The sequence below is a fragment of the Hyla sarda genome, chromosome 3 (assembly GCF_029499605.1).
Source record: "Hyla sarda isolate aHylSar1 chromosome 3, aHylSar1.hap1, whole genome shotgun sequence".
Classification (NCBI taxonomy): Eukaryota; Metazoa; Chordata; class Amphibia; order Anura; family Hylidae; genus Hyla; species Hyla sarda.
This window is the reverse complement of record NC_079191.1, coordinates 88122037-88130864: the sequence shown is the minus strand read 5'-3', so window position 1 is coordinate 88130864 and position 8828 is coordinate 88122037. Positions and strand designations below refer to the sequence as shown.

General features: G+C 33.5%; 1 long non-coding RNA gene across 2 annotated transcripts; it reads left to right on the top strand.

Moving 5' to 3' along the window:
• Nucleotides 1–2393: 2393 nt before the first annotated feature.
• Nucleotides 2394–8349, top strand: LOC130361493 (uncharacterized). Of its 2 annotated transcripts, XR_008891022.1 has the most exons (6): nt 2394–2468; nt 3571–3643; nt 4745–4817; nt 5920–5992; nt 7095–7167; nt 8268–8349. It is a non-coding gene; the product is annotated as an uncharacterized LOC130361493 (long non-coding RNA). The 2 variants fall into 2 exon arrangements; XR_008891023.1 differs by lacking the exon at nt 4745–4817.
• Nucleotides 8350–8828: the final 479 nt, after the last annotated feature.

Below are 8828 nucleotides of genomic sequence, written 5' to 3'. Positions count from 1 at the left end.
GTAGCATGTATAAGGGACATGTTATCATACCTGTGTCTTTTTATAGGTGATTGATGCCCGGTGAGAGGGTGAAAGGGACCTATACCCCCGTCAGCTGCAGGAAAGGAACAAAGAGACAGGTAATTATTATTTATATTAATTACTGATAACAAACAGGCTAGATACAACATCTAAACCTGGAAAGATGTCATAGTCTCTACCTTATACATGAAGATATATGTGTTTTTAATAAGTATATCGTCTATAGACAGCTTCTTATATAACACAACCATGTCTCAGGTACAGAGATTAGGAACATTTATGATTTCTAATATCTGTTTTTTATTTGTAGTAATCCCTTTTTCAATAGACTGACCGCAGATTTAAGACATAACTGTACTGTAAAGAAAAATCTATAAGTTAATGTAATAAATCACATACTATAACTGATTATTGCCATTTAAAACTATGAAAAATACATTATGTTGATTATAAAACAGAAATACAGAATGGAGAAAACCGTCTGTGGCTCAAGCTCGACTGGCCATTTCTTTAAGTGGCCCCTCAATGTTCTGGAAATGGGTGGAGGACATTGTCTCCATTAGAATGGGTCCCCTTACGATGCTTCGGCTGTTGATCTAAAGTGCATTCTGTGCTTTGGAATCTCGGGGGCAAACTGTATTTCTGCTATTAATTTATAGTTTAGCAATTCCCATCGCAACATGGTTAACCTCTATCCTAAATTTCTGCACAAAATTGATAAAAGACATTCCAAGAAATATTTTGCCAAGTAAAAATATATAAAATATTGATGAAGATGATGAATAATAATAACAACAAAAATAACAGTTTTTGATTAAAAAACAAATAAACAATAATAAGTTATAAAATATTTTGCTCCTGCCCCCTTCACCTTAAATAAAAAAACATATATTACCCTTAAAATTTATGAATAAAGAAACAAAAAATAACACACACCCCAAACATTGCAAACACAAAACCCCCAAAAACCTAACAATAGCGTCTGTCAACATCATCCTGGGAGGGATAATACACTGCACTACAATAGAAATAAAAATCCCTATCATCTATATCTCAATGGGTTCCATCTTTTCTTTTGTTCTTTTTTCTAATGCGGTTTTATAATCCCTGAGACAAGTAGTTCTGGCCCTAGAGTGTTATATATATTAGCGTCTGTAGCATGTATAAGGGACATGTTATCATACCTGTGTCTTTTTATAGGTGAATAATGCCCGGTGAGAGGGTGAAAGGGACCTATACCCCCGTCAGCTGCAGGAAAGGAACAAAGAGACAGGTAATTAATATTTATATTAATTACTGATAACAATCAGGCTAGATATAACATCTAGACCTGCAGAGATGTCATAGTCTCTACCTTATACATGAAGATATATGTGTTTTTAGTAAGTATATCGTCTATAGACAGCTTCTTATATAACACAACTGTGTCTCAGGTACAGAGATTGGGAACATTTATGATTTCTAATATCTGTTTTTTATTTGTAGTAATCCCTTTTTCAATAGACAGACCGCAGATTTAAGAAATAACTGTACTGTAAAGAAAAATCTATAAGTTAATGTAATAAATCACATACTATAACTGATTATTGCCATTTAAAACTATGAAAAATACATTATGTTGATTATAAAACAGAAATACAGAATGGAGACAACCGTCTGTGGCTCAAGCTCGACTGCCCCTTTCTTTGAGTGGCCCCTCAATGTTGTGGAAACGGGTGGAGGACATTGTCTCCATTAGAATGGGTCCCCCTACGATGCTTCGGCTGTTGATCTGAAGTGCATTCTGTGCTTTGGAACCTCGGGGGCAAACTGTATTTCTGTTATAAATTTTTAGTTTAGCAATTCCCACCGCAACATGGTTAACCTCTATCCTAAATTTCTGCACAAAATTGATAAAAGACATTCCAAGAAATATTTTGCCAAATAAAAATATATAAAATATTGATGAAATTGATGAATAATAACAACAAAAAAAACAGTTTTTGATTAAAAAACAAAAAAACAAAAATAATTTATAAAACATTTGCTCCTGCCCCCTCCCCCCAAAAAAAAAAAAAAACATATATTACCCTTAAAATTTATGAATAAAGAAACAAAAAATAACACATACCCCAAACATTACAAACACAAAACCCCCAAAAACCAAACAATAGTCTCTGTCAACATCATCCTGGGAGGGATAATACACTGCACTGCAATAGAAATAAAAATCCCTATCATCTATATCTCAATGGGTTCCGTCTTTTCTTTTGTTCTTTTTTCTAATGCGGTTTTATAATCCCTGAGACAAGTAGTTCTGGCCCTAGAGTGTTATATATATTAGCGTCTGTAGCATGTATAAGGGACATGTTATCATACCTGTGTCTTTTTATAGGTGATTGATGCCCGGTGAGAGGGTGAAAGGGACCTATACCCCCGTCAGCTGCAGGAAAGGAACAAAGAGACAGGTAATTAATATTTATATTAATTACTGATAACAAACAGGCTAGATACAACATCTAAACCTGGAAAGATGTCATAGTCTCTACCTTATACATGAAGATATATGTGTTTTTAATAAGTATATCGTCTATAGACAGCTTCTTATATAACACAACCATGTCTCAGGTACAGAGATTAGGAACATTTATGATTTCTAATATCTGTTTTTTATTTGTAGTAATCCCTTTTTCAATAGACTGACCGCAGATTTAAGACATAACTGTACTGTAAAGAAAAATCTATAAGTTAATGTAATAAATCACATACTATAACTGATTATTGCCATTTAAAACTATGAAAAATACATTATGTTGATTATAAAACAGAAATACAGAATGGAGAAAACCGTCTGTGGCTCAAGCTCGACTGGCCATTTCTTTGAGTGGCCCCTCAATGTTCTGGAAATGGGTGGAGGACATTGTCTCCATTAGAATGGGTCCCCCTACGATGCTTCGACTGTTGATCTAAAGTGCATTCTGTGCTTTGGAATCTCGGGGGCAAACTGTATTTCTGTTATTAATTTATAGTTTAGCAATTCCCATCGCAACATGGTTAACCTCTATCCTAAATTTCTGCACAAAATTGATAAAAGACATTCCAAGAAATATTTTGCCAAGTAAAAATATATAAAATATTGATGAAGATGATAAATAATAATAACAACAAAAATAACAGTTTTTGATTAAAAAACAAATAAACAATAATAAGTTATAAAATATTTTGCTCCTGCCCCCTTCACCTTAAATAAAAAAACATATATTACCCTTAAAATTTATGAATAAAGAAACAAAAAATAACACACACCCCAAACATTGCAAACACAAAACCCCCAAAAACCTAACAATAGCGTCTGTCAACATCATCCTGGGAGGGATAATACACTGCACTACAATAGAAATAAAAATCCCTATCATCTATATCTCAATGGGTTCCATCTTTTCTTTTGTTCTTTTTTCTAATGCGGTTTTATAATCCCTGAGACAAGTAGTTCTGGCCCTAGAGTGTTATATATATTAGCGTCTGTAGCATGTATAAGGGACATGTTATCATACCTGTGTCTTTTTATAGGTGATTAATGCCCGGTGAGAGGGTCAAAGGGACCTATACCCCCGTCAGCTGCAGGAAAGGAACAAAGAGACAGGTAATTAATATTTATATTAATTACTGATAACAATCAGGCTAGATATAACATCTAGACCTGCAGAGATGTCATAGTCTCTACCTTATACATGAAGATATATGTGTTTTTAATAAGTATATCGTCTATAGACAGCTTCTTATATAACACAACTGTGTCTCAGGTACAGAGATTGGGAACATTTATGATTTCTAATATCTGTTTTTTATTTGTAGTAATCCCTTTTTCAATAGACAGACCGCAGATTTAAGACATAACTGTACTGTAAAGAAAAATCTATAAGTTAATGTAATAAATCACATACTATAACTGATTATTGCCATTTAAAACTATGAAAAATACATTATGTTGATTATAAAACAGAAATACAGAATGGAGACAACCGTCTGTGGCTCAAGCTCGACTGCCCCTTTCTTTGAGTGGCCCCTCAATGTTGTGGAAACGGGTGGAGGACATTGTCTCCATTAGAATGGGTCCCCCTACGATGCTTCGGCTGTTGATCTGAAGTGCATTCTGTGCTTTGGAACCTCGGGGGCAAACTGTATTTCTGTTATAAATTTTTAGTTTAGCAATTCCCACCGCAACATGGTTAACCTCTATCCTAAATTTCTGCACAAAATTGATAAAAGACATTCCAAGAAATATTTTGCCAAATAAAAATATATAAAATATTGATTAAATTGATGAATAATAACAACAAAAATAACAGTTTTTGATTAAAAAACAAAAAACAAAAATAATTAATAAAACATTTGCTCCTGCCCCCTCCCCCAAAAATAAAAAAAAAACATATATTACCCTTAAAATTTATGAATAAAGAAACAAAAAATAACACATACCCCAAACATTACAAACACAAAACCCCCAAAAACCAAACAATAGTCTCTGTCAACATCATCCTGGGAGGGATAATACACTGCACTGCAATAGAAATTAAAATCCCTATCATCTATATCTCAATGGGTTCCTTTTTTTTTTTTTGTTCTTTTTTCTAATGCGGTTTTATAATCCCTGAGACAAGTAGTTCTGGCCCTAGAGTGTTATATATATTAGCGTCTGTAGCATGTATAAGGGACATGTTATCATACCTGTGTCTTTTTATAGGTGATTGATGCCCGGTGAGAGGGTGAAAGGGACCTATACCCCCGTCAGCTGCAGGAAAGGAACAAAGAGACAGGTAATTAATATTTATATTAATTACTGATAACAAACAGGCTAGATACAACATCTAAACCTGGAAAGATGTCATAGTCTCTACCTTATACATGAAGATATATGTGTTTTTAATAAGTATATCGTCTATAGACAGCTTCTTATATAACACAACCATGTCTCAGGTACAGAGATTAGGAACATTTATGATTTCTAATATCTGTTTTTTATTTGTAGTAATCCCTTTTTCAATAGACTGACCGCAGATTTAAGACATAACTGTACTGTAAAGAAAAATCTATAAGTTAATGTAATAAATCACATACTATAACTGATTATTGCCATTTAAAACTATGAAAAATACATTATGTTGATTATAAAACAGAAATACAGAATGGAGAAAACCGTCTGTGGCTCAAGCTCGACTGGCCATTTCTTTGAGTGGCCCCTCAATGTTCTGGAAATGAGTGGAGGACATTGTCTCTATTAGAATGGGTCCCCCTACGATGCTTCGGCTGTTGATCTAAAGTGCATTCTGTGCTTTGGAATCTCGGGGGCAAACTGTATTTCTGTTATTAATTTATAGTTTAGCAATTCCCATCGCAACATTGTTAACCTCTATCCTAAATTTCTGCACAAAATTGATAAAAGACATTCCAAGAAATATTTTGCCAAGTAAAAATATATAAAATATTGATGAAGATGATGAATAATAATAACAACAAAAATAACAGTTTTTGATTAAAAAACAAATAAACAATAATAAGTTATAAAATATTTTGCTCCTGCCCCCTTCACCTTAAATAAAAAAACATATATTACCCTTAAAATTTATGAATAAAGAAACAAAAAATAACACACACCCCAAACATTGCAAACACAAAACCCCCAAAAACCTAACAATAGTGTCTGTCAACATCATCCTGGGAGGGATAATACACTGCATTACAATAGAAATAAAAATCCCTATCATCTATATCTCAATGGGTTCCATCTTTTCTTTTGTTCTTTTTTCTAATGCGGTTTTATAATCCCTGAGACAAGTAGTTCTGGCCCTAGAGTGTTATATATATTAGCGTCTGTAGCATGTATAAGGGACATGTTATCATACCTGTGTCTTTTTATAGGTGATTAATGCCCGGTGAGAGGGTCAAAGGGACCTATACCCCCGTCAGCTGCAGGAAAGGAACAAAGAGACAGGTAATTAATATTTATATTAATTACTGATAACAAACAGGCTAGAAACAACATCTAAACCTGGAAAGATGTCATAGTCTCTACCTTATACATGAAGATATATGTGTTTTTAAAAAGTATATCGTCTATAGACAGCTTCTTATATAACACAACCATGTGTCAGGTACAGAGATTAGGAACATTTATGATTTCTAATATCTGTTTTTTATTTGTAGTAATCCCTTTTTCAATAGACTGACCGCAGATTTAAGACATAACTGTACTGTAAAGAAAAATCTATAAGTTAATGTAATAAATCACATACTATAACTGATTATTGCCATTTAAAACTATGAAAAATACATTATGTTGATTATAAAACAGAAATACAGAATGGAGACAACCGTCTGTGGCTCAAGCTCGACTGCCCATTTCTTTGAGTGGCCCCTCAATGTTCTGGAAACGGATGGAGGACATTGTCTCCATTAGAATGAGTCCCCCTACGATGCTTCAGCTGTTGATCTGAAGTGCATTCTGTGCTTTGGAATCTCGGGGGCAAACTATATTTCTGTTATTAATTTTTAGTTTAGCAATTCCCACCGCAACATGGTTAACCTCTATCCTAAATTTCTGCACAAAATTGATAAAAGACATTCCAAGAAATATTTTGCCAAATAAAAATATATAAAATATTGATGAAGTTGATGAATAATAATAACAACAAAAATAACAGTTTTTGATTAAAAAACAAATAAACAATAATAAGTTATAAAATATTTTGCTCCTGCCCCCTTCCCCAAAAATAAAAAACATATATTACCCTTAAAATTTATGAATAAAGAAACAAAAAATAACACATACTCCAAAAAATTGCAAACACAAAACCCCCAAAAACCTAACAATAGTGTCTGTCAACATCATCCTGGGAGGGATAATACACTGCACTACAATAGAAATAAAAATCCCTATCATCTATATCTCAATGGGTTCCATCTTTTCTTTTGTTCTTTTTTCTAATGCGGTTTTATAATCCCTGAGACAAGTAGTTCTGGCCCTAGAGTGTTATATATATTAGCGTCTGTAGCATGTATAAGGGACATGTTATCATACCTGTGTCTTTTTATAGGTGATTAATGCCCGGTGAGAGGGTCAAAGGGACCTATACCCCCGTCAGCTGCAGGAAAGGAACAAAGAGACAGGTAATTAATATTTATATTAATTACTGATAACAATCAGGCTAGATATAACATCTAGACCTGCAGAGATGTCATAGTCTCTACCTTATACATGAAGATATATGTGTTTTTAATAAGTATATCGTCTATAGACAGCTTCTTGTATAACACAACTGTGTCTCAGGTACAGAGATTGGGAACATTTATGATTTCTAATATCTGTTTTTTATTTGTAGTAATCCCTTTTTCAATAGACTGACCGCAGATTTAAGACATAACTGTACTGTAAAGAAAAATCTATAAGTTAATGTAATAAATCACATACTATAACTGATTATTGCCATTTAAAACTATGAAAAATACATTATGTTGATTATAAAACAGAAATACAGAATGGAGACAACCGTCTGTGGCTCAAGCTCGACTGCCCCTTTCTTTGAGTGGCCCCTCAATGTTGTGGAAACGGGTGGAGGACATTGTCTCCATTAGAATGGGTCCCCCTACGATGCTTCGGCTGTTGATCTGAAGTGCATTCTCTGCTTTGGAACCTCGGGGGCAAACTGTATTTCTGTTATAAATTTTTAGTTTAGCAATTCCCACCGCAACATGGTTAACCTCTATCCTAAATTTCTGCACAAAATTGATAAAAGACATTCCAAGAAATATTTTGCCAAATAAAAATATATAAAATATTGATGAAATTGATGAATAATAACAACAAAAATAACAGTTTTTGATTAAAAAACAAAAAAACAAAAATAATTTATAAAACATTTGCTCCTGCCCCCTTCCCCAAAAATAAAAAAAAACATATATTACCCTTAAAATTTATGAATAAAGAATCAAAAAATAACACATACCCCAAACATTACAAACACAAAACCCCCAAAAACCTAACAATAGTCTCTGTCAACATCATCCTGGGAGGGATAATACACTGCACTGCAATAGAAATAAAAATCCCTATCATCTATATCTCAATGGGTTCCATCTTTTCTTTTGTTCTTTTTTCTAATGCGGTTTTATAATCCCTGAGACAAGTAGTTCTGGCCCTAGAGTGTTATATATATTAGCGTCTGTAGCATGTATAAGGGACATGTTATCATACCTGTGTCTTTTTATAGGTGATTGATGCCCGGTGAGAGGGTGAAAGGGACCTATACCCCCGTCAGCTGCAGGAAAGGAACAAAGAGACAGGTAATTAATATTTATATTAATTACTGATAACAAACAGGCTAGATACAACATCTAAACCTGGAAAGATGTCATAGTCTCTACCTTATACATGAAGATATATGTGTTTTTAATAAGTATATCGTCTATAGACAGCTTCTTATATAACACAACCATGTCTCAGGTACAGAGATTAGGAACATTTATGATTTCTAATATCTGTTTTTTATTTGTAGTAATCCCTTTTTCAATAGACTGACCGCAGATTTAAGACATAACTGTACTGTAAAGAAAAATCTATAAGTTAATGTAATAAATCACATACTATAACTGATTATTGCCATTTAAAACTATGAAAAATACATTATGTTGATTATAAAACAGAAATACAGAATGGAGACAACCGTCTGTGGCTCAAGCTCGACTGCCCATTTCTTTGAGTGGCCCCTCAATGTTCTGGAAACGGGTGGAGGACATTGTCTCCATTAGAATGGGTCCCCCTACGATGCTTC